This window comes from Tenrec ecaudatus, chromosome 2 (genome assembly GCF_050624435.1).
Source record: "Tenrec ecaudatus isolate mTenEca1 chromosome 2, mTenEca1.hap1, whole genome shotgun sequence".
NCBI lineage: Eukaryota > Metazoa > Chordata > Mammalia > Afrosoricida > Tenrecidae > Tenrec > Tenrec ecaudatus.
Window position 1 is genome coordinate 252931873 of NC_134531.1, and position 26173 is coordinate 252958045.

Genomic DNA, 26173 nt, shown 5'->3' on the forward strand with positions numbered 1-26173 from the left:
AAAGATATTTTGTCTTGAAGCATGGTGTAGCATTGGTAGCACTCTTAATATAACAACAGTAACCTACATTGCCACATTTTTCAACAGTATTCTTGATAAGCCATTGTTAGTGAGAAATTTGAGATAACTTCTTTCTCACCAGATCAGAAATTCTCAGGGCAGTCTTTGCAAAAGCACAACAAAGATAATCATCATCATCAGCATCATCGTCTTCTACTTTTTTTTAATAATCATTTTACTGGGGGCTCATACAACTCATCACAATCCATACATCCATCCATTGTGTCAAGCACATTTGTATGTTTTTTGCCATTATCATTCTCAAAACATGTTTACCTTTAAGCCTTTAAGACCACAGACTGTATCTTTTGAGAGCGAGGCACCATCAGCTTTCTTCACCACATTTGCTTATTCACCCGCTTTGCCTTCAGCGGTTGTGTCGGGAAGGTGAGCATCATAGAATGCCAATTTAATAGAAGAAAGTATTCTTATATGAGGATGTACTTGAGTGGGGGTCCAATGTCCTTTTTGCAGCAATATCTTTAAGGAACAGAAAGTATACATGCATATATCTCAAAATCACTGCAATCAAGTCAATTGTGACTAATAGGATCTCCTGTGAGTTTCTGAGACTATTTGCCGGAGTATATTCTCATCAATATAATTTTATCAGTCTGCTGAGGAAGTGATCAGAAAAGTTGTATTATATGATGAATAATGTTGTATCTAGATTAGTTGTTGTTAGGTACCATTGAGTCAGTTCTGAACTTTAGCGACTTAACACCCAAGAGAATAAAGCACTGCTTGGCCATGCACCATCCTCACAATTGTTTCAATGCTTGAGTTTATTGTGGTGGTCACTGTGTAAATCCCTCTCCCTGGAGACCTTCCCCTTTACGCTGGCCTCCACTTTACCAAGCATGATGCTCTTCTCCAAGAACTGGTCTCTCCTGACAACATGTCTAAAATATGTAAGACAAAGTCTTGCCATCCTTGACGGCAAGGAGCACTCTGACCTTGCGACTTTCTAAAAAGATCGGTTTGTCTTTCGCAGTCCATGGCACTGTTATTATCTTCTCCAGCAACACCATCCAAATGCATCAACTCTTCTTCAATCTTCTTTATTCAGGTTTAATTTTAAAAATCATTTTATTGGGGGATCGTACAATTATCACAATCCATACATACATCTATTGAGTTGAGAACATATGTACATTTGTTGCCATCATCATTCTCAAAAAGTTTGCCTTCTACTTGAGCCCTTAATATCTGCTGCTCTTTTTCCCCCTCCCTCCTTAAATACCATGACTTGGTCAAGTGTACCTTAGTCTTCAAAGTAATATCCTTGCTTTTCAACATTTTTAAGAGGTCTTCTGTAGAAAGAATTACAGTTACTGTGAGCACTGATTATAGATTCAAACAAGAGAAAATCCTTGACAATTTCAAACTTTTTCATTTATCATGATGTTGGCCCAGCCTGAGAATTTTAAATTTTTTACATTGAGTCACAATCCATACTGAAAGCTGCAATTCTTGAACTTCCTCATCAAATGCTTCAAATTCGATTCATTTTAGCAAGCAATATTGTTATTTGCATATCACAGGTTTTTTTTATCATTTTATTGGGGGCTCATACAATTCTTATCACAATCCATACATCCATCCATTGTGTCAAGAACATATGTACATTTGCTCCCATCATTATTCTCAAAACATTTGCCTTCTATTTGAGCCCTTAATATCTGCTGCTCTTTTTCTACCTCCCTCCCCACTCCCCCTACCTCATGAACCCTTCTTAATTCATAAATTATTATTATTTTGTCATATATTACACTGTCTGATATCACCACCTGCCATCTTCTCTGCTGTCCCTCCCCCAGGGAGGTGGCTTTATGTAAATTATTGTAATCAGTTCCCCTTTTGTACCCCACATTTTCTCCACCCTCCAGGCATTGCCACTCTCACCACTGGTCCTGAAAGAGACATCTGTCCTGGATTCCCTGTGTTTCCAGTTGCTATCTGTACTTATGTACATCCTCTGGCCTGACCAGATTTGTAGGGTAGAATTGGAATCATAATACTGGGGGGAAGGAAGCATTTAAGAATGAGAGGAAGGTTATATGTTTCATCGTTGCTACTCTGCACCCTGAGTGGTTCATGTCCTTCCCACAACCCTTCAGTAAGGGGTGTCCAGTTGGCTACCAATGGGCTTTGAGTCTCTAATCTGCACTCACCCACATTTTCAATGACATGATTTTTTGTTCCTTGATGCTTGATACCTGATTCCTTTGACAGCTCGTGGTCGCACAGGCTGCGGTGTTACTTCCATGTGGGCTTTGCTGCTTCTAAGCTAGATGGCCACTTTTTATCTTTTAGCTTTTAAGACCCCAGATTCTATATCTTTTCATAGCTGGACAACATCAGCTTTCTTCACCACATTTGCTTGTGCACACGTTTGTTTTCACTGATCGTTTCAGGGAGGTGGGCACCCATTGATATGATTTTTAGTTCTTTCATATCTGGTAACTGGTCCCTTCTGCACCTTGTTGTCAGACAGGCTTGTGCACTTCTTCCATGTGGGCTTTGATGCTTCTCAGTTAGATGTCCACTGGTTTATCTTCAAGCCTTTAAGATCCCAGACCCTATATATTTTGATAGCCATGCACTGTCAGCTTTCTTCACCACATTTGCTTATGCACCCATGTTTCTTCAGCAATTGTGTCGGGAAGGTGTGCATCCTAGAATTTCAATTTAATAGAACAAAGTGTTCTTGCATTGAGTAAGTGCTTGAGTGGAGGCCCAGTGTCTATCTGCTGCTTTAATACTAAACCTACAAATATATGCACATAGATCTGTTTCCCCACACTCATATAAATATATTTACATTTGTATATTCCAGTCTTTGGACCTCTATAAATACTCTTTATCACCTAGTTCTTTCCTCTATTTCCTTTTACTTTCCTCTTGTCTCACTATTATGCTCAGCCTTCATTTGGTTTTCAGTAATTTCTCTGTTACCTTGCTCTTGCTAAATCCCTACCTGGCCTCTCACACCCTCCTTGCTACTGATTTTGGGTCACTTTTTTCTTCCCTGTCCCTGGGTTGGTCAGCAGCAACTTCCTGCCCGCTCCTCCCTCTCTCCCTCCGCCTGCCCCCGAACCATTGGTCCCCTTGTTTTCTCCTCCAGACTATTCATCCAGTCTATCTTATCTAGATAGATCTGTAGAGATAATAATATACTCCAAAAATCAAGTCATAGCAAAATAGGCAATGAGTGAGAAAAAACAGTAAATAGATAAAGGTCTGATTTTTTTATCTAGGCGTGTCCTTCAGTCAGGACCAATGGGGTACCATGCTTTGGCCCCAGAGTCTGACCTTTGCACTCCCTCAGGGGCTCCCTGCTCTGTTCCCACAGTTGCTCTGCAGCACACTTTTAGTGGTTCGCCTCAGTGTCACAAGGTCAGTCTGGGCCAGTCCCGGACCTGAGTCTCCAGTGTTGTCCCCCTTAGGGCCCTGGGCATTCAAGGGACGGTGTTTCTCATAATGGGATCAGCCATATTGTCCACTCTGTCCATTGGCTGTTCAGAGTGGAGATATCATCCTCCAGGCAGGATGGGCCAGGATATGCTCCACTTTCTCTTCCTCCCCCTTATTTGCTCCCATGTGCTCTGGTCGAACATGCCCCTCTACCCTAGCTGCAGCTTTAGTGCCGTCCTCTCAAATAAATTCTTCTGGGGTGAGGGGCAGTTGTCCACAAAGCTGGTAGAGGGGCCAAACTCTCAGGCCCCTCCACTGGCTTACCCTCCTTGCCGGCACACTGCATTCTTCTGGCACTGGCTTTATATCTGGTCCCTCTTTCCCTATGGAGACACAAACAATACCCTCACCTTGGATGGGTCAGTGCCCTATTCCCCCATTACACATCTTTTTTTTCTCCTTTCCCCTTTCTTCCCTCAACCGCCATTTTGGTGAGCTACCATATGTACCCCTGGATTTGGCCAGGCCCCTGCCATACTAACTGGACCTCACCCCTGGAGTGTTTGCATACAGTAGCTTTTTCCCTGTGCCCCTTTTGCACTAATAAGACTTCTTCTGATTGTGACGCCACATTCTTCTCCATATAATCCTCTTATTATTAGCCAAGCATATAGATTGAAAAACTATGTTGAGAAGATAAAACCATGATGCACAGCTTTCCTGGTTTTAAATCATGTGGTATTCCCTAGTTCTACTCACCAAACTGCCTCTTGATCCATGTACATATTATGCATCAGTGTACTGAAGTGTCCTGGGATTCTTCTCAAGGGTATCCATAGTTTGTTATGATTTACACAGTCAAATACCTTGGCATAGATACAAGTAAACATCCTTTGGTAGTCTCTATTTTGAGTCAAGATCTATCTGACATCAGCAATGATATCCCTTGTTCTATGTCATCTTATGAATCCAGTATGACCCTCTGAGAGTTCCCTATCAATGTGCTGCTGGAACTGTTGTTGGATGATCTTCAGCAAAATTTTACCGGTTTGTGATATCTGTGATACTCTAATATCATGTGAGTCTTCTGTTGGGTTACCTTTTTTATTGGAATGGGTACAAATATGGATCTCTTCCAGTCAGTTGGCCAAGTAGTCATCTTTCAAATGTTCTGGCTTAGATGAGTAAGTGCTTGCAATTCTTCATCAGTTTCTTGAAAAAATTGAGGAATTCCATCAATTTCCTGGAGCCTCATATTTGGCTAATATTTTCAGTTCAACTTCAACTTCTTTTTATCACTATTGGCTCTTGGTCATGTGCTACCTCCTGAAATGGTGGAATATCTACTAGTATTTTTTGATACAATGTTTCTCTGAATTCCTTCATTCTCTCATGATGCACCTTCATCATTCTACATTTTGTCTAGAGAGTCTTTGAAGATTGCAACTTGATGCTTGAATTTTTTTCTTTGTTTCAGATATCCTGAGCGCATTATTCCATACTGGTTTTTAATTTCAGGGTTTTGCACATTTCATTACAATATTTGGCTGTGACTCTTGGAGCTGCTCTCTAGAGTTTTGTATTCATCCAATGACTTCCCTTTGCTTCAGCTTCTCTATGACTAAGGGCAAGTTTCATTCTCCTCTGATACCCACTTTGATCTGTTCTTTTTTAAAAAACATTTTATTAGGGGCTCATAACTATTATCACAATCCATACACACATTAATTGTGTAAGGCACATCTGTACATGCATTGCCCCCTCTAGTACTTTTTTTAAAACCATCTTTGATTTCTTTCTTTTAAAAAAAACATTTTATTAGGGACTCATACAATTCTTATCACAATCCATACATACATTGATTGTATAAAGCACATCTGTACATTCTTTGCCCTAATCATTTTCAAAGCATTTGCTCTCCACGTAAGCCCTTTGCATCAAGTCTTCTTTTTCCCCTCCCTCCCCACTCGCCCCGCCCTCATGATTTCTAGTCTTCTTAATGACATTTTGATTTCTTTAAATATAATATTCTGGATATCTTCCACCACCTCCTCAGGTCTTCTAGCATTAGTGTTTGTGACCGTCAAGATAGACTACAGAAACAAATCCATAGACACACATATGTGTATAAAAAAGAGGTGTATAGACAAAAGCAATTGAATATTGAGGAAACAGCCCAGCCTAGTCCAGATCAAGTCCATAAGTCCCATATTAGCCCATATGTCCAATACCAATCTACAAAGTTCTCTTCTGACTCACGAAACACATGCAATGATGACGATTGCATGAAGATGACAGGCATGTGCTTAGAAAATCCTGTGAATCCAGTGGTGTTGTAAGCATCTCAGCTCTAGCAGGAGTCTGAATATGGCTTCTCCAGCACCCAGGGCTGCTTTAGGGTAGGTCCATGAGGCTTCTCCTCAGGGATGTCTTGCACGGAATAAGCCTTGCCGGTAGAAAGTTTCTCAGGGAATGAGCCGAGAGAAATGTCTTTCGCCATCAAGGAGGAAAATACAGAAGTTCCCAGAAGTCTCAGGAGAAGGCCTTGCCAACACAGAGGCTCATTGGTTATATCTTCATTGACAGTCTAGACTCTTCCCCTTTCACTCATAATTCTCTCAAATTGACACCAGATTATGTAACTACTACAGTGATCAATATATCAAATCTGTTCATAATATAAACTCTAACTTCAGGTGGAATAGAGTCAAGGTCCTATTTTGGTTCTTGTGGAGTCATTCTAATTTTCTTCACTTTTATCCTGAATTTCCATATGAGTAATTGATGATCTGTGTCTCAAGTAGCTCTTGGTCAGGTTTTAGCTGCCGATATTGAGTTTCTCCATCATCCCTTCCCACAGATGTAGTCAAATTTCTTATTGTGTATTCCATCTGGAGAAGTCATTTGGTATAGTAATTTTTTTGTATTGTTGAGCACGGTATTTGTTATGAACAAGTCACAGGTTTTTTCAAAAATGACCATATTTTCCAACTACTGTTCTCTCCTCTTTCTTTCAAACTTTTTCATTCCAATTGCCAGTAATTAGCAATTGAATGTTTGATAAATGTCAGGCTGAAATAATTGGTAGAATTTCTCAATTGCTTCATCACTTACTTTTGTGGTTGGTGCATAAGGAGTTGTATGGATTGCATGTTTTTGATGGCAGATAGATGGAATCCCATCATACATAACGTTTGACTTCATAATAGATTTTCCAATGTCACTTTTGAAGATGAATGACATGTCATTCCTCTTGATTGTGTTATTTCATCATAGTCAATTATATGATTTTCTGATTCAAAATGACTTATAAATCCAAATCTCACAAAGGGATAAATAAACAACATCACAGTAAACATATATTTCATCTAGCTTATATCCACCATCATTGCTCATGGAAGCAGTCACCAAGAGATCAAAGGACACATTGCCTTTGGTAAATCTACTGCACAAGCACTCTAACGTATTGAAAAGCAAGGGCATTTCTTTGAGGACAAGAGTGCACCTGACCCAGATCATGGTGTTATCGATTGTTTCATATGTGTGTGAAAGTTGGACATGGCATAAGAAAGACTACATGAGTGCATTTGGATTGTGGTGCCAGCAAAGAATATTAGAAATACCATGGATTTCCAAAAGAACAAGCAGACCTGTCTTGGAAGAAGTACAGCCAAAATGTTTCTTGGAAGCAAGAAAGGTGAGACTTTTTCTCACATATTTTGACTATGTTAACAGTACAACTCCGTCCCTGGGAAAAGAGAGCATACTTGGTAAAGTACAAGGTCAATGAAAAGGAACAAGACCCTCCACCAGATGAAGTGACACAGTGGTTACAATAATTGCCTCCTGCATAAAAGAAATTGTGAGATTGGCCCAAGACCAGGAAATGTAATTTCTGTTGTACATATGGTTGCTATGCCATAGAACCAACTCAACTGCATCTAACAAGAACAACAACTCTTTTCTATCTCCCACTTGATGTTCAGTTTGACATGTTATGGCAGCTTGTGTGCTGCTGTGATACCAGAATACCAATGGTATTTCAAATACCAGCAGGTCAACCAAGGTGAGCTACTTTCAGAGAGCTTGCAGACTAAAAACAGGTTACAAAGAAAGAATAGATTATCCACTTCTTAGCAATCAGCCACTGATAATCTTTTGTATAACAGGGTAACATAGTCTGATAGAGAAAACCTCATGAATAGTAGTGAAATATCTTCAGACAAAACATCAGGAAATGAGTGTCTCAGGTCACTTAAAGTAAAGTCAATCATAATGACATGGTTGAGTAATGTTGGGACCTTTTTTTTTCTTTTTTTTTTTTTGCTACTGGGGCATCACTTAAAATGAGATGAAATAGGTGCAAATATCTTTTAATAATAGAAACTTGGAATACATGAACTATGAATCTAGCACCATTAGAAGTTGTTGAAATTAAATACAATGCACAAAATTGATAAACTAAGGAGTAAGCGGAAATAACTGATATTAGTCATTTGAATCATATGGTTTCCTATTGTAGGTAGTGATAAATTCAAGAGGAATGGTCTCACAGTCATCATCAGAAAGATATAATAGCACCTATACACATACAAGGAAATCCAGTTAGAACTACCATGAAAATTTACTCACCAAATCATTAAAGCTAGTGTGGAAGAAATTGAAGTATTTTACCGAAATCTTGAGTCTGATATTGATCAAAATGTAATCAAGATGCATCGATAATTATTGGAAATGGAACAGAAAAAGTTGGAAATAAAGAGGAAAAACAGTAGCTGGAGAAGATGGTCCAGAAACAAAGCTGGAGATCTCATGATCGATTTCAAAAAAAACAAAAACCTAAGATGTCTTCATTGCAAATGATTGTCCTTTCAACAAAATATATGGTGAATCCTCCAGGTTTAATATGCAAAAATAAAATTGTCTAAATCTGTGGAAAGTACCATGGACAATGGAAAGCGACCAATAACAACTCAAGGTGAGGACAGGGCCTGAAAGTGGAACCCATATGTCAGTTCAGGTTGAAGCTGAAGAAAATAAAACCTGTCCACACAAGTCAAAGTGTGACCTTGAGGTTACCCCACCTGGATTTTGAGTCCATCTCAAGAAAAGATTTGACAGTAAAAACCTTGTCAGTTGATCCCCACACACAGTGCATGTGGACCTTCTCTGGTTTTCTATGTTTTTGTTTGTTTGTCGTGGGGTTTATCTCAGATGAGTTATGTCATTGGGGGATACCCTCTTGGATTTGTGGTATACGAGTGTCTTTCTGTTTTTCAGTATATGAAACCCAGAATCGATGAACCTATAGGGACAGTAAGTAGATGAAGGGTTTCTGGAGGGTAGGGAAAGGTACAGTGGTGTGTAGGGGGACAGGTGCTGAGTAAAAGGGAGATGATGTCAAAGAATTCAGGAAGGAAAATAATGTTCGGAAACTGATGTAGGTCCCAATTGTACAAATTGCTTGATGTGATTCAACTATGGAATGATATGATATAAGTATTAACTCTCAATAAGCAGATATAAAGAAGATACACTGACAATCACAAACCTCTCTTTTGCAATTGATCACGTGGTCATAACTAATAGGTAAAACTACCTTCTTCTAGTACTCCTTCTGTTTTACCTTTGCTCTCAGCCAGTACCTCAACTGGCCGTCATTTTTTGCCTGGTGGGGTGACCCAGACCTTCATTCCTGATAGGTCTGGGTTATTAGATGTCCTGTCAGGATTGGGTTGCTGTAATTTACCATTTACTTTAATCACAGGGAATGGTAGTACTAAGAGTTGACCTATGGAATCTCTTGGATTCCAGACAGATCCTTCTTTACCTCCATTATATAGCACCAGTCCAATTTCTCTTTCATAATCAGGATCAATCCCACCACTCAGTACAGTGACACCCTTCCTACCCTGTTAATCCAGAGGCATGAGAAGCCTAAAGTGGCCAGGGGGCATACTCAGCTGCCAGTTCAGTGGAATCCGTACTGTGTTTCTGGGTAGGAGAGTTCCTTCCTTTGGGACCAGGGTCTCCAAGCCTGCAGCACACAGGGTTGCTGAGACAGGAAGCAAAAATGCTGCAAGTGGATCACTAGGAGTAATAGTGAGTGGTGCCACTCCAGCTTCCACCCCTTGGTTCCTGCACCCATGAATTCTGGCTTTTGGAGACATAGCATCATATATTGGCTGCTGGTTTTGAATGTATACAGCTTCCTGGAGAACATTGCTCCAGCCCCGAAGTTGTTGCCACCTAGTTGGCACCGTAATTGTGTCTTAAGAGCCCATTCCACCAATCTATCAAGCCAGAAGCTTCAGGATGATGAGGAACATGATATGACCAGTGGATTCCATGGGCATGTCATTGCCGCACTGCATTTGCAATGAAGTAAGTTCCTTGATCTGAAACCATGCTATGTGGGATGCCATGCCGGTAGGTGAGGCATTCTGTAAGTCTATGAATGGTAGTTTTGGAAGTAGCATTGTGTGAAGGGAAGGCAAATTCTAATCCAGAGTATGTGTGTGTTCAAGTAAGAACAAAATGCTGCCCACACTATGATGGAAGTTGTCCTATGTAATCAACCTACCACCAAGTTGCCTGTTGATATCCCTGAGGAATGGTCTCATATCTTTGAGGTAATGCTGGTTTCTGCTGCTGGCAAATGGGGCAGTCAGCAGTGGCAGTGGCCAAGTCAGCCTTGGTGCGTGGAAGTCCCTGTTGCTGTGCCCATGCATAACCTCCATCCCTGCCACCATGTCCAGTTTGTTTATGTCCTCATTGGGTGATAACAGGAGTGGCAGAGGAAAAAGATGGACTAGTTTCCACAGCACATGTCATCTTCTCCATTTGATTGTTAAAATTCTCCTCTTCAGAGGTAACCCTTTGGTGAGCGTTCATATGAGATACAATTACCTTTACTTTCTTGCCCATTCAGAGAGGTTTGTCTACATACCGCTTTCCCATGCGTCCTTGTCACCAATTTTCCAATCATGTTCCTTCCACTGCCCGCACCTTCCAGCCAACCAATTAGCCAAAAAGGATACAATCTCACATCTGGCCATTTTTCCTTATAGGCAAACTGAACAGCCAGGTGCACTGCTTGAAGTTCTGGGAAAATTTCTCTTCACCACTGTCCTTTAGGGAGATCCCAGAAAGGGGCTGCTGCTGTCCACTTACGAGTGGCACCTGAATATTGTGCAGAGCCATCTGCAAAACAAGCATGACTTTTTTGGTATTCAGTTAATGTATGGTAAGGAGCTCCCCAGGAGGCCACAGGTACAGACTGGGAGAAAGAAGGTACTGCAACAGCAGTCGAGACTGTGGGCATTTGGGCCACTTATTCATGCAGTTTACTTGTCCCTTCAAGTCCTGCTTTGGCCCGTTTTTGTATATACCACTTCCATTTAACAATGGAGTGTTGCTGTGCACGTCCAACTTTATGATTCTGTGGGTCAGACAATACCCAGTTCATGATAGGTAATTCAGGCCTCATGGTGACTTCGTGGCCCATGGTGAGGTGTTCCGTCTCCACCAAGGCCCAGTAACAAGCCAGCAGCTGATTATCAAGGGGGAGTAGTTGTCTGCAGAGGATAGCCGGATTTTACCACAAAATCCCAATGGTCTATGCTGTATTCCCCAACAGGGGTCTGCCAGACTGCACACTGAATCTTTATCTACAACTGACCCCTCGCACCATCGGGTCAGCTGGATCATATGGTACCTTAGGAGTGGGGTACTGGAGAAACAAATCATAAGATGGAGGGTAGATATTTGTTTGACCTCTCCCTCATGGTAGTTTTTCTTCTTTGTCTAGCCAGAGGTCAGATAAAGCCACACTTTACTTGGTTGTTGCCTGGAAAAAATACGGGAAATATGAAAAAGAAAATTTTCATGCCCACTTGCTTTCAGCCATTAAAATTTGATCTTCAGGTGGATTTAGGCCATGCCTGTAAAAACTTTGAAAAGATATGCTGCACCCAGTGCTTTGGAGAACTCAGGAACCAATGGTCTTTGTCAGAAGCTGGAAAAAATCTGGAACCATGAAGAAAACTCCCCTCTAGGACAGAATGTTAAAGGGAACCTGAGAGCAGGCTACAATGCTTGCTAGGTGACCACCTGGATCTACTTGTTGAGCAGAAGTGGGAGAAATGCAGCAATAAAGAGAGGGGTTGAGTTTGGCCACTGACACCTGTGGACATGGTTTACAGGAAAACAAGAGATGAGAGCGGGTTGACTGGTCCAAAGTTCATGACCTAGCATGAAGGGACTAGGCTTGTGGAGTATTGGTGAAAGCCTTTGATCTAAAGCAAAGCGTCCAATGGGCACCCTGTCACGGCTGAGTGAGGCAGCCCACATTGAGTGGACCAGAACCAGACAAGATGGAGATTTTTGAGTCTGAACTGGTGCATATTGTTGCTGATTTTATGGATGGCCTGTCCGGATTTGACTTTGCTTATGGATGTAGACTTCACAGGGGTCCAACTGGAATGAAGATTCTTCATGTAAGAAAATATCATTGTCTCCTCAGAGCACTGGATTGATGTAAGTGTGCAGTATATAAGTTGGATACCCAAAATTGGGGGGATAATGGCATGAAGTGACTGGCCTCTAAATTTCATAGGTGGGGGAACATATTCAGAGGATTATAGGATTAAAATGTAGGTGTTACTTAATGTGCACATGCCAAGTTGGCAAGGGGTGAATTGAGGAAGTTTATTGTATGAATCCGGCCAATAAACACATGTGGGTTTAATTGAAGGGGAAAGGATAATTGAAAGGGGAAAGGATAAATGTCTCAGTGAGCCTCACTTTTCTAGTTGTTGGATCTCTTGTTTTGTGATGGTCAACCAGGGTGCAGCTGCGTTAGCCAGTTTCCTGCTTCAGCTGGCAAGGCTGACTTCCTACAAGACATCTCCAAGGAGAAGTCGCATGAACCTACCCCGAGGCAGCCCTGGTGCTGGAGCAGCCGTGTGGAGGCCCCTGTCAGAGCTGAGATGCTTACACATTCACTGACTTGGCTTTCTCCTGACAGTCTGAATCATTACACCTTTTTGTGTGAGATGGAGGAGGACTTTGTGGATTGGTGGTGCCTGTATTGGACAGGGTTCTCTAAAGAGACAAACCAGATTGCTAGTAATTATATATAAATATATTTATCAAGATAGATATATAATTCAAGAAATGAACCATTAAATTATATACAGATAGATAATACAAGAAATTAACAGTTAAATTATAAATCAGTGAGACACTAGCAGTCCTTTAAGGCTTGAGAGCTGCCAGTTGCCAGTCCCCTTTTGTAGAGAGAGCTGGGCTATATATACCCAGGCAGCAAACAGCAAGGCAGGTCCCCAACTGTCATCAACTGTCGGTCCCCAGCTCCAGAGATGAACATTCCAATCATGTGGGCTTAAAGGGACCTCAACTTACAGTGACACAGTCCATAGGCTAGACATCTCACAGGTAGTGTACCCCTTTAAACTGAGGTACAGAACAACAAAGGTGAGGCTCACCAAGCCATTTATCCCTCTGCCCTTCAGTTAATCCTACTTGTGTTTATCGGCCAGGCTGGCACAATAACTATAGCAGTGCCTATATGGCTTAATGGTGGACTTGTGGCCTTAGGCAGCACTGGGTTGGGATGTTCTCTTGGTGTGCACTTAACCTTCATATATAACTCTTTCTAATGAGTTTCAGTGGATTTGTTTTTCTAATGCACTCAGATTGACACACCCACAAAAACAACTGTTTTGATTGAACCATTTTTTTTGGAAGGCTCCTGAATGGCTCTAAACATACATAAGTGAGAGAAGTCTACAACCATCCACTAATCTCATGAGACAGATGAAACTGTTTTATTTTAAGTAAACCTATGCATCTATGAATTGGAATGCAAGTTTTACTCTCCTACATGCCTGTATGCACATTTTATTGTTAACATACACACAGTAATGAGTAAATATTTAAAAACCTACTATGCATATATCTTGCCCTCCCTTGAAGTGGTTGTTTAGGACTGTGGTGTTCTAATTCTTCATGTGTTACTAAAAAATACAGCTTGTCGCTGTTGCTGTTTTTCAGTCCCACTGGATCAGTTCTGGCTCATAGTGCCCTCGGCACAATAGAATGAAACACTGCCCGGTCCTGTTTCATCATCACAATTGTTCCTATGCCTGAGCCCACTGCGGCAGCCACTGTGTCAGTTCATCTCATTGAGGGCCTTCCTCTTTTCCCAGCCCCCCCATTGTACCAAGCACAATGTGCTTCCACAGAGAATGGTCGCTCCTGAAAATACAGCTTCGATAGATATACAATTCTTGTCTCAAACGTTTCTCCCTTCAGCATCTTGAAAATGATCCATACTTATTTTATTTTCTATGGTGTTCTTGAAATCTCAGACTCAACCTGGTTCTTTGTCTCTCAACATGGAGTTATATTTTTGGATATTTTAAAATATTAAGTTTGTATATATTTGCTAGTCTCTATCTTGAAATTGGTTTTTCTGAATTTGTTATCACAAGAATGTGGTGAGTTGTTTTAAAATGTAAATGTTAACCTATTTTTCCTGAAGCTTTTCTTGGATTATCATTTTAAATATGATTTCTACTTATGTGTTTTCTACCATACCCCACCTTAATCCTGCCTACTTAGCACACCAGAAATTAAGTGCAAAATGGGAATATAGGCACAATGTTCAGGCTAGCATTTAGAATACATGACACAACCAGGGACTATGCTTTAGAAATCCAAAGTAAGCAATGAACTGCATGACATTGGTCAGCACTCTAAGTAACTACAGCCCTGTGGTTCTCACTCCTTGAAAACCAGATGTTTTTAGATGATTATAGCCCTTATACTTGTCACATTTTCATCACATTTAGACAAGAGAGTCCCCACACATACCTGTGGACCACTTGAATGTCAAACATATTTTTCTCAGCCTCCATTAAATAAAGGGAGCATTGTCTTTACTCGTTGGACTGGGATCTGAAAGGTCAGAAGTTCGAAAACACCAGGTGTGTCTCTGGAGAAAGATGATATTTTCACTCCCTTAAACATACAGTGTCAGAAAGTCACAGAGCAATTCTACCTTGTCCTATAGGGTCCCTGTGCATCTGCATCACGTGGTGGCAGTGAAGTTGGTTTGGTTTGGGGGTCTTTCATTGAATAACAGTAGTAATAACTCTTTCTCATCATCAAGGTCAACTATTCCTGCAAGTCTTGTAACAACTTTCCTTGCTCATTGTTTTCTTTTTCCCATAAAGCACTCAAAGAAACTGGGTGGAAATTTGAACTTTCAGTACACTGGACCTCTCAGGTTTTTCCCCTAATAAAAGCATTTCTACTCTGAGATCTAGGATCTCTAAATCCATACAATTTAGAGTTCTGTTGAAAAGGTGTAGTTTCCTAAGTAAGTTCCTTAGAGAGTTCCCTGATTGAGTTGATATGGCTTACATAAGTGTACTCTAGAAGACATGACACCATATAATGGTCATTGGCTTATGATGCATATCTACTGCTTCCTGGTAAAAGAGGCCTTCACAGTATAAGATATTCACTCTAAGACACCTTCGTTGTACATTCTAAAGGTCATTCCATCAATGTATTAAGTGGAGAATATATGGAAAACGTAAAATATGATAAAGCCAGTAGGTCACAAGTTGCCTAGTACCATAACTCCTTTGCTATAAAGTTGCTTTTCAAGGTCACACCTTGAGTGAGTTACAGTTCAGCAGCAATACATTTTTGTTTATATCTTCATACCAATATGTCACTCAGGGACCAGTGTGGCATTTTATAGCCTCTATCTACTGATCATGGAAAAATCCCCGAGATGCCGGGGACAAGTAACTACAACCAAATGGGCCCGGGGGGGGGGGGGGTAACTGAAGGGTAAATTAAAGAAACATCAGACAAGGCATGCAAAGGTTCACTTCTTCCATGATGACTGGAACAGGAGGTTAGGTGAATGTATTCTCACAAAATTATATAATCTTCGGCATGCAAGCCATACCATACACATACACATGCAGAACAGGAAGTGGGTTGTATAAGAGGCATATACATAACATAAAGTGGAGGAGCTATGTATATACACATTACAAGAATGTACATATGTAACAAGATAGGCAAATTCTTGAGTTAAGATTACAGTTTAGCTTTGGTTGTTTTAAAAACAAACAACTTGACCTTAAATGTCCCTTAAGTGGATCAATCTATCATCCTTATCAGAAGAGAGTGGGCCATCGACAGGGTCTGATCACTCATGATGGCAGATAACTTTCAGGAGATAACATTCAAGCATCTAACCTTCAAGGGTATAGTAATAAGCATGTGCTTGCAAGAAGCACCTTAAAATTGTCATTATTCCAGGGAACATTGTAATGAACAACTTTAGTTAGGAGAATGTGACTGGGATGCATCTGTAGCCCACGAATATGAAGGCCATGCTCCATGAGAGTCGTGGCCTCCCAGACTCCTTAAAAGAGGAGCATAGAGCATTTGTCCACATACATGATCTTCCTAGAATTATGAATTGATGGAGAGATGTCATTGCCAGACTAGAGGATGATATGGGTTCTGGGTCACCTGTTGATACAGATTATTCTGTCTACTTGCCTTGTTCATGGCTACTCCTGTAGCTACCACTTTCATCTTATGATCAATTGTTTCTGTGCCTGCCTGACCTTACATGAAGGGACTTCAAAAGTTCTTGCAAAAATACAGTATTTTTTATTCTTTTTTAATAATGGTTTGAGCCGAGGGAGGGAGGGTAGGGTGCCTCCTTCCATCCGGCTGTCACACACACACACATCACTCCCCCACCAGCCCCCCCCCCCCCCCCCCCCGGTCCGTCGTCACTGCCTCCTCCTTCCGTGTCCACTTTTCGGCCTCGAAAGACAGGCCCACCCAGGACATCCGGGCACCCTGGAAGTACCAGGACAAAGCAAAAACGGAGCGCGAAGCCCGGAGCTTCAAGGCCTACTGTCAGATGCCCGAGAGGGACAAGACTTCATGCCCAGGAGATCCTTCCAAGAGGATCACTCCCGGACAGCTCTTGGCGGAGCACCAGGCCTCTTCGTGTTGACCCAGCACTGTTCCCTGGATCCCTCACAGTGACTGACTGAGTTAATGATATTTGACCAACCTCCCCTCAGCCCATCAAGCAACCGATCGGTCGAACCATCCATCGATCCATCCCGTCCTTTCTTTTCTTTCTAAAATCATTTTATTGGGGCCTCATTACAACTCTTTGCACAATCCTCACATACATACATGAATTGTTTCAAGCACACTTGCCCATTCACTGCCCTCATCATTCTCAAAATAGTTGCTCTCCACTTCAGCCCCTGGCATCAGTTCCTCATTGTTTCCACCTCCCTCAGGAACCCTTGATCATTTTACAAGTTATTATTTTGTCATATCGTACACGGTCCAACATCTCCCTTCTCCCACTTTTATCTTGTCTGTCCCGCCCCGCCCCCCCCGTCACCCCCCCTCCCCCGGGGAGGAGGTCCTATGCAGATCCTTGTATTCGGTTCCCCCTTGCCATCCTAACCTCCCCCCCTACCCCCCACCCAAACCGCGGGAGTGACTAGTCTTTGAGAGCCCCCCAGGAGCAGTTCTACTCTGTCCTCTGGGCTCCCTCCCTAGCCGGTGGGAATCGACTGGAGAGCTGTGAGTGAGGTGTTGAGCGAGTCCTGGTTAAGTCTTGTCTGCCAACTGCTCAGGCCCCCAGAAGCCCGGGTTCAGGCTAGGTGTGACACAGAGGATGGTGGGACTTCATCGTTTCCCGGTGACGCATTCTTTCGGGTCGCCTTCAGTTGGCTGCGCCATCGGCTTCTTTTCAGCTATCTGTGGTGGTGGCATCGTGTTTATGTGTTGGATTCCAGGCTACCCAAGAGGTCAGCTGCTCCGCTGGCAAGAAATCGCAGGCTGTGTTGCTCCGTCTGCCGGGCCAAGCTTTCCTGTGCGAGCGAAACCCCCAGAGCAGCACTGCCAGGTCTGAGAGGTGGGGAGGGGCCGCAAAGGACTCGCGATGGCCGCGAGTCTGTTTCGGAGCGGTCCTTGTGTTACGTCTGGGATCCATGTGCTCGCTCTGCTTCCTTTCCCGTTCGATTTCTTTTAATACACCTTCCTTTAAACGATAAAAAAAAAATAATAAAATAATGGTTTGAAACTGCTTTGTTCTTGGTTAATTGGGTACAAATTCATAAAATTAAAATTATTTAATAAAATTAAAATTATTTAAAATTTTATAAAATTAAAATTCATAAAATTCATAAAATTAAAATTATTTAATACCGTTTAAAATTTTTGATTGGATTCATTTTAAATTACTACTTTCCTGTTTCAAAATATGCATATAGAATTACATATATAAATATAGATAAAATTAATATATTCAAAATGATTTTATTTTTATGAATAGACCATCATAGATTTGGGGGCTTCCTCCCATAGTGAATCTACTAATAGATCGATGACTGTTGAATACACAAAAGCAGGTAAGATAATCTCAGGAAAACTATGTAGAATAAATAAATTAAATAAAACAACGTAGAATAAACAATAAATTAAAAAAGGAAGATCTCCATCATGTAAGACAATCTGTGTAAGTCAATATTTCAGGTATTGCAGTGTGTAGTTAGCCTATGCTTGTTTAATCTCCCCTTCTCAATTATGTTTTAAATACATCACCATGGGCTAAATCAATGATACTATAAACAGAAAGACTTTATGCTCAAGAGGGATGATAGATAAGATGGTCTACCATAAATTTACAAAGATTTCTCTAAGGTAAACCAGAGGCAGATAGAAAATGTAGATATAGAAATGGATTTAGGACTCACACTTAGTCCTAGATCCAATCTAATAATAATTAGTTCTAAACACCTGACCCTACTCAATACTCAAGTTCATGCAGGAAACATGGAGGGTAAAGGTGCTATGGCAAAGTGTGGTAGAGTTATTAGATAGTGTCAGGACATCAGCAAGAATAGTATCTGGGTGTCCCCACCCTCAGCCTGTCCTGGGGCTTTGGGACTTGGCTCAAGGGGAGCTTCTCAGGGACATGGGGGTACAGTGAATGGTATGACTCTTTGCTGGGCATGCCTACACAGTAGGGTATGCTGGGCCCCCTAGGGATTCCTGTATGGGCTCCATTTAATTTCTTCCCTTTTGCTTAAAAAAAAAAAGAATAGTATCTGGGGCCTGAAAGGCTTATTTCCAATCAGGCAGTCATCTAAGTGAGATGTAAACTAAACCCACATGGAAGAAGCACACCCACACCTGTGATCCAAGGTTGCAAATGATATAATCCAAATCTGAAGGAGGGAACAGCATCAGAGTTTAAACTGTGAAATTATGGCTTTGAAAGACAGTGGAAGAATCTACACATGGAATAAGCTTCCAGTGTTTCCCCTCTGAAAATAAGTGAGGGGTAGCAATGACCGGGATAACAGAGAGTCCTGGAGAGCTGATTTTACTAGATTAAAATAATAAATTTAATTTAAATGGTTAGAACTAGGTCATTTGAAGTCCCTTTTGATACACTTTGTGCTTGCCCTGGTTTTTAAGATTTTCTCTCTTTTTTTGTTTGTTTTTTTCAAATTGAGGTATCTCTCTGTTGTGTTTTGTTACTGTTGATAGTTTTCTTCATTCTCTGTTATACGTCTTTCTATATTTTTCAGCATACAAAGCCTTGTTGAGTGACTCTATAGAGAAAATAATTGGAATAATGGGAGCAGTGGTAATGGGGAGCTGATGTCAAGGAGTTCAAGAAAGAAAAAAATTTTGAAAATGATTGTGACAGTGAATGTACAAGACCGCTTTACATGACTAATTATTGGATGGTATGCTTTCTCGACTTCATCCTAATAAAATGATGCGAAATTTTTTGGAAAAAAATTTAACATGAATGAAAAAAAAAGGAAATATAAAATACAGAATTGAGAGAAACAGGACCCAACATAAAAGATTAAGATGGAGCCATTAGCATGATTGGAGAAATGAGTTCTTTTCACAGAAGCTATAGCCAGGAGATTTTCAATAATACCAAACACCGAAACTTGCAAAGGTATATAATTAGAAAGCATCCTTTACGGACATTCAGAAATTGTTTGTGACTTTAGTGAAAGAGGGCAGGGAAAAATAGGAGGGAACCAGGTAGAACAATTTCCAATCTTAAACCCTAATCCACTTCATTTAGCAATATGCCCATCTCTCTTGGACACTTAAGGTAGTCTCCTTGGTTTATCATTCATTCTCTAATTAAAATTTCCTTTTTTGCACTCCTAAGCCTTTACTCTTGTGGTTCCTTCAGGCTAATGATCTACCTATCTACTCCTCATGCAAGGTTCATCTCAGATGGCGCCTAGTTGAGAACTATTTCTTTCTCCCTTCTGGCTCTCTTCCTTACTTCCTTCATGATGTTACTCTCTCTTATAATGCCTATGACAGCTCACACTCTAGTTCAGAAGTTCTCAACCTTCCTAATGCTGCAACCCTTCCTCATGTTATGGTGACTCCCCAACCATAAAATTATTTTCATTGCTACTTCATAATTGTAATTTTGCTACTGTTACGAATCAGGCAACCCCTGTAAAAGGGTCGTTCAACTCCCAAACGGGTCACAACTCACAGGTTAAAAACCACTGTTATATTTAGAAAAACTTACTGTCAAGAGCCATTTCTCATATCTACAATAGACTCATTTCTACTTGGCTCAAATCATGGGCTCCCTCATGCCTATTGTCTCATCCAATGCCCTATACATGATCCCTACTTAACCAACTAAGTGATACTTAACAACAAGAGCAAATACAAGTTAAAGAATTATGCAATTTTAACAAATAATTTCATATTGAGTTAATGGCTCAGTTTTCTTTGAGCAACTTAAAATTTTATGTATAAATACAAATATATGATTCTTAATTCAAAGATATTTAATCAAGTTATAATTAGTTTGCACTTAATTGTCAAATGTGTTGGGAAGGCAACTAAGTTTCATGTATGCCAGGAAGGAAGCAAATACAAAAATTTACTTAAAGGGACTAAGAAAGTCCCCACAGGAGAAATCAGATTCAGTTTAAAGATTAATAGAATTGGAAAAGGAATAGAAAGATGAAAGATCATGAGCAGGTTCATTGAATGAAATGTGAACAGTAGAATAGTGAAGTGATGAGAATAGATTTGGTTTGAAAAATGAGAGATTACTATTTGAAATTGGGAGCACCATTTCAAAAATAATGTATTCATCAAATATTTCTTCAGTAGTTAAACATGCTAAACAGTACTCAAGGTGTTGGGAATAAAATAGTGAACAAATCAGAAAATTCCTGTTCTCTTGAACTTATATGCTAATGTTGGTGTTGGATTATACAAATATAGCACATAAATATGTAAATGTTGAGGAGTTATTTATAATATAGCAGAAAAAGGAAAGAAAAAATCCCAACAACTAGGATTACCAGAAACATAGGTGAGCAAGTTCAGTAACTCATTGAGAGTAAATAGTATTATGAGTTATACGATGAGGACTTGAGGGGCATGGGGACCAATTTAATTCCCATAGTAAAGAAGTTGTTGCCCCTGACTGGACTCATCATACCATTTCATCTTTTCTTTACCATTTCCAAATTAAATTTGATAAGCCACATTAAACATACTTCCTCTAATAAGTGGTCAGGCTAATCTGAGACAGTTTTCTACTCATTTTATATGTAGTGCAGGATTTTATGGTGGCAGGATTTTAAAAGCATATAAGTTCATAAAAAGCAAATTGATGATTATCATACTCTTTAATGAAGGTCATTTGCTTTAAGCATAGTGACTTAACAAAACATCTTTAATTAATGTCACATAATTTCTCTGCTTTGAGTACTGAATTTCCCCACAGAAATACATAGATGTAAATTCAAGAAAATCCCGCTAGGGTTGGATCCAAAACAAACTTGGCAGTGTAATTATAGTTACTGACCTATTAGTAATCTCCTAGATTCTCATTCTTTTAATCCCAAATGTTTTAGAGACCAAGATTTATATCCAGAATTTCTATTATTCCCAATAATACCATGAGGCAAGCAACAAGATGTAACAATGCCTTTTCAGAGAAACCAAGGTAAAAGAAAGGTTCTAGTTTATTTTTACTTTTAATATTGATATATATAAATATCCATTACTCAAATTTTATTATTTTCATTATTCTTATATATAAGCTCACTCATTATTATTCTAGCTTTTCTACGAATTGAAGATTGTGGGGAGCTAGGATGAAACATATTGCTGCATTCACCCTGACTTCTTAGAATTATAAGATAGAATTTCAAATTGTACAGTTAAGAAAACAAAGTAATTCCATAAAATAATTCAGGTACTTGTATGTAAAGTTATTTCAGATTTAGGGTAATAAATTACTGGTTTATGTTTAACATTTTAATCTAGAAATAAAATGCTTGACAGTCTCTTTCTTTTGATATTCATGAAAAAAATGAAGTTCCATGTTATGTAGAAAGATATTCATTTGGACCATAGAAGCAAAATAATTACATCTTCAGTTGGGATGACCTACTGCTATCCCTAGATAATGAAGGAGATAACCTTTTTTTCCCCTTTTTTCCTTTTATTATATCATTTTATTGGAGGCTCGTACAACTCTTATCACAATCCATACATCCATTGTGTCAAGCACATTTGTTCATTTGTTGCCATCATCATTCTAAAAACATTTGCTTTCTACTTCAACCTTGATATTAGCTCCTCACTTTTCCCGCCTCCCTCCCTGCTCCCCCCAAAAGATAACCTTGTAAAGGAAAACAAAAATTAGGTTTAAAAGTCCTCAGCGTATTTAAAGGGTTTTCTCTTTTAGAAGTGTTAGTAAAATAAAGTATAAAGGCAAAAAAGCTCTCACTTCCATTGGGTAACTGCTGACTCATAGTGACAGGGTAGAACTGCCACGTGGGGTTTTGAGACTGAGACTCTTTATATGAGTAGAAAGTCCCGTCATTCTCCAGCAGAGCTGCTACTAGTTTTAAACTGTGTACCTTGTGTTCAACGCTTAACTGCTGGCACCAGGGAACCTAAGACTTCCTTTAATGTATTAATTTATAAGCTATTGTGATATAATGCAGAATATTTTATAATATTCCAAAGAAATAGAGTAGAAAAGATTGCACAATTATATTAATCTAATTAGTGCTACTGAATGATATATTCAAAAATATTTTAACTTGGCGGATACTCTGTGATACGTAGTTTTACAAACTGAAAAAAATCACTAGTAAAACAATATCTTTTTCAAATAGAGTTATAAATAATTTGCTTTGTAGATACTTCTTCAAAGATAACCATTTTAATTTGCTGAGGCCGAAGAGATTACCCAGTGTTATTGGTATGATACTGAAAAGAAGTCCACTTATCTCAGGTGATCAAATTGAAACTAAGCTGTGAATAAAATCTACCTTTTCACGATTGCAATTAACAACTCTCCTCAAAGAAGTTTAAATCAAACTGAATCACAAATGCTTAGAATTTATTAACATTTTTGTTTATATGAATTTTTAAGCAATTACATTAAGCTGGGGAACACTAGATTATGCTTAAGAACTCAGAAAATGGAGATTTGAGTGGTCTGGGTTATTTAGTTAGAACATTATTAAGTAGCACTATATAAAAACTATGCCTTAAATAATTAAAAGGATACAGATATTTGATCAGTTTGCCAAATATCAATATTTAGAATACTGACTAGAAAAAAATAATAGACTGGGCTGAATCAGTATTTATGGAAATCTGTGAGTGTGGCGCTGCAGTTGGGGGTTAAGGGAGTTGAACGATGTTGGATACAGTGAGGAAGCCAGAAAGATGCTGGTGAATGTGGGAACTAAGAGTGGATGTGGATCAGGTTGCAGACACCGCTAATGCAATCCTAAAGAATCCGAAGTTATCTTAGCAACAACTACTCCTGAATTATTCTAGTCTGTACAACATTATTTCTGGAAATTTCATGAAATGATGATCACTCTAATCCTATTAAGATAAAAGACTTGGGAATGATCAGGAGAATGTGACCTTAAAAAAAAAAAAGAGGACCTGAGGCAAAGGGCTTAAGTGGAGAGCAAATGCCTTGAGAATGATTGGGGCAGGGAATGTATGATGTGCTTTATACAACTGATGTATGTATATGTATGGATGGTGATAAGAGTTGTATGAGTCCCTAATAAAATATAAAAAAAGAAAAGAGGAGAAAAAAAAGAAAATGATTAGGGCAAAAAATGTACAGATGTGCTTTATACAATTGATGTATGTATATGTATGGACTGTGATAACAATTGTATGAGCCCCTAATAAAATGTTTTTAAAAAAAAGAAACTGAAGACAGAGGATACAGAATGGATGTTTATTAAATCCACTATGTTAGTAGTTATAATACTATGATCTCCACATATCCAGATGAGTGCTGGTGGAACAGCGGTTATTCGTTGGGATACTAACCACAAGGTCCTCTGTTGGGAAACTCCCTACCAGCCGCAGCCAGAGGAAGATGAGGTTTTCTGTTCTCATAAATACTTACAGCCTTGGAAACCCACAGGGGAGTTCTAGCCTGTCTATGTAGTCTCTATGAGTCAGAACAGAAGTGATGGTTTTGCTTGACAGGATACTGTTTTAAAGTACTAATTCAATGGCCACAGTATATTAAGAAACATTGGCTCAGTGAGGCGAGATTGCAAAATAGTTTTTATGTGCACTCAAGTTTGTCAAAAACGTGCGTTTTAATATTTTAGAACAGTAAATATAGGGTACCTTGTATTTTTTCATTAGTTTTTCATACATGTATATGTCAAGTTTTGTTTGCAAACATTGCCCAGGAACTATGGAAATATTCTTGTGAATATTGAGCTTCAGTACTGAAGTCCTATGACACCTTAAGGAGCCTAGTATTCCTTAGAAGTGTGCATATTTCATGTACAGCAGGGAAAGCTGTAGTAGTGGATCTACTTGTTGTCTAAGGAAAGCTCAAGGGGGAAATTAAACACACTCTAAATTTGAATCTTGTTTCCCTAATTTTTATCTCAACAGAGAAACTAGAGGTGACTGAGGAGAATCACTCCTTGACAACTGATTTTATCCTCATGGGATTTTCAGACCACCCAGATCTGAAGATCCTTCTGTTTGTGGTGTTCTTTGTCGTCTATCTGATCACCATGGTGGGCAATCTTGGCTTGGTGGTGTTGATTTCCATGGAGCGCCGTCTGCACACACCCATGTACATCTTCCTGGGCAACCTGGCTCTGATGGATTCCTTCTGTTCCTGTGCCATTACCCCCAAGATGTTACAGAACTTCTTTTCTGAGGACAGAATGGTTTCCCTCTATGAATGTATGGCACAGTTTTATTTTTTTGTCTTGCTGATACTGTGGACTGTTTTCTCCTGGCAGTAATGGCCTATGACCGCTACGTGGCCATATGCAGACCACTGCAGTACCACACCATGATGTCAAAGCAACTCTGCATTCAGATGATCATAGGGGCTTATGTAGCTGGGAAGCTACATTCCATGATTCATGTAGGGCTTTTATTTAGGTTAGTCTTCTGTGGGTCTCATCAGATCAATCACTTCTTTTGTGATGTTCTTCCATTATACAAACTCTCCTGTGTTGATCCTTCTATTAATGAACTGATGATCCTTATTTTTGCAGGTTCAATTCAAATAGTAACTATTACTGTAGTCTTAATTTCTTATCTTTTCATCCTTGTCACTATTTTTCACATGAACTCCAAAGAGGGAAGAAGCAAAGGCTTATCTACTTGTGCATCGCATTTTCTCTCTATACTAATATTCTATGGTTCTCTTCTCTTCATATATATTTTACCTCATTGAGATAAAGAAAATAATACAGATATACCGATTGCTATTTTCTATACTCTAGTAATCCCCTTTTTAAACCCTTTTATCTACAGTCTAAGAAATAGAGAAGTAATAGGTGCTATGAAAAGAATTAAGAAGAGATAACAGTTTGAAACAAATATTTTCACTGACAAATTGTTTTTTCGGTAAACTTTTTAGAGCCAAGAACACAGAGCTATTGGAAAAAGACCACTTAGTAAGTGAAATCGCTAAATCATTTTGATTTTTTTGGTCACATTATTGTATCAATGATTAAATATGTTCAGAAAGGAGGCAACCTGCTAACATAGTTTTCAAAATCTCAACTATTAGCACACTAATATGCCAAGATAAAAAATGTGTCAGAGTGGAATTAGCAACAGTTCTCAACATACCCAACAAATTATAGAAATAAAAGTTAGTACATAAAGGTAAATTCCATTAATTGTTGGCAAATTTATGGAATCCCTAACATGATCTTACAAACCACATTTCAGGTTCTCACATATTAATTACAGAAGCCATATCTTCTACCATGTGTAAACTGTGCATGTGCATTTGAATTTGTTAACAACTTTCCTTGAGTTGTTCAAGAGTTTATGTTTGCGTATGAATTTATGCAAAATATGTATTTTCAAGGCCAGAGCATATTTATCATTAGTGTTTTAAGGTTTATTTTCTGTCAAGCTCTCTGAAACAGTACATGCTGGAAACCTTCATCTCGAGTTGGAAATGCTGCTATTTACATCGAAAGTCCTATGAATTGCATAATAGCTTTGTAGTTTTCCATGGTGTATAGCAATAAAATATATG

At 39.4% G+C, this 26173-nt stretch overlaps 1 pseudogene; it reads left to right on the forward strand.

The window, feature by feature from the left end:
• Positions 1–17956: 17956 nt before the first annotated feature.
• LOC142440582 (olfactory receptor 5K1-like) lies at positions 17957–25486 on the forward strand (annotated as a pseudogene).
• Positions 25487–26173: the final 687 nt, after the last annotated feature.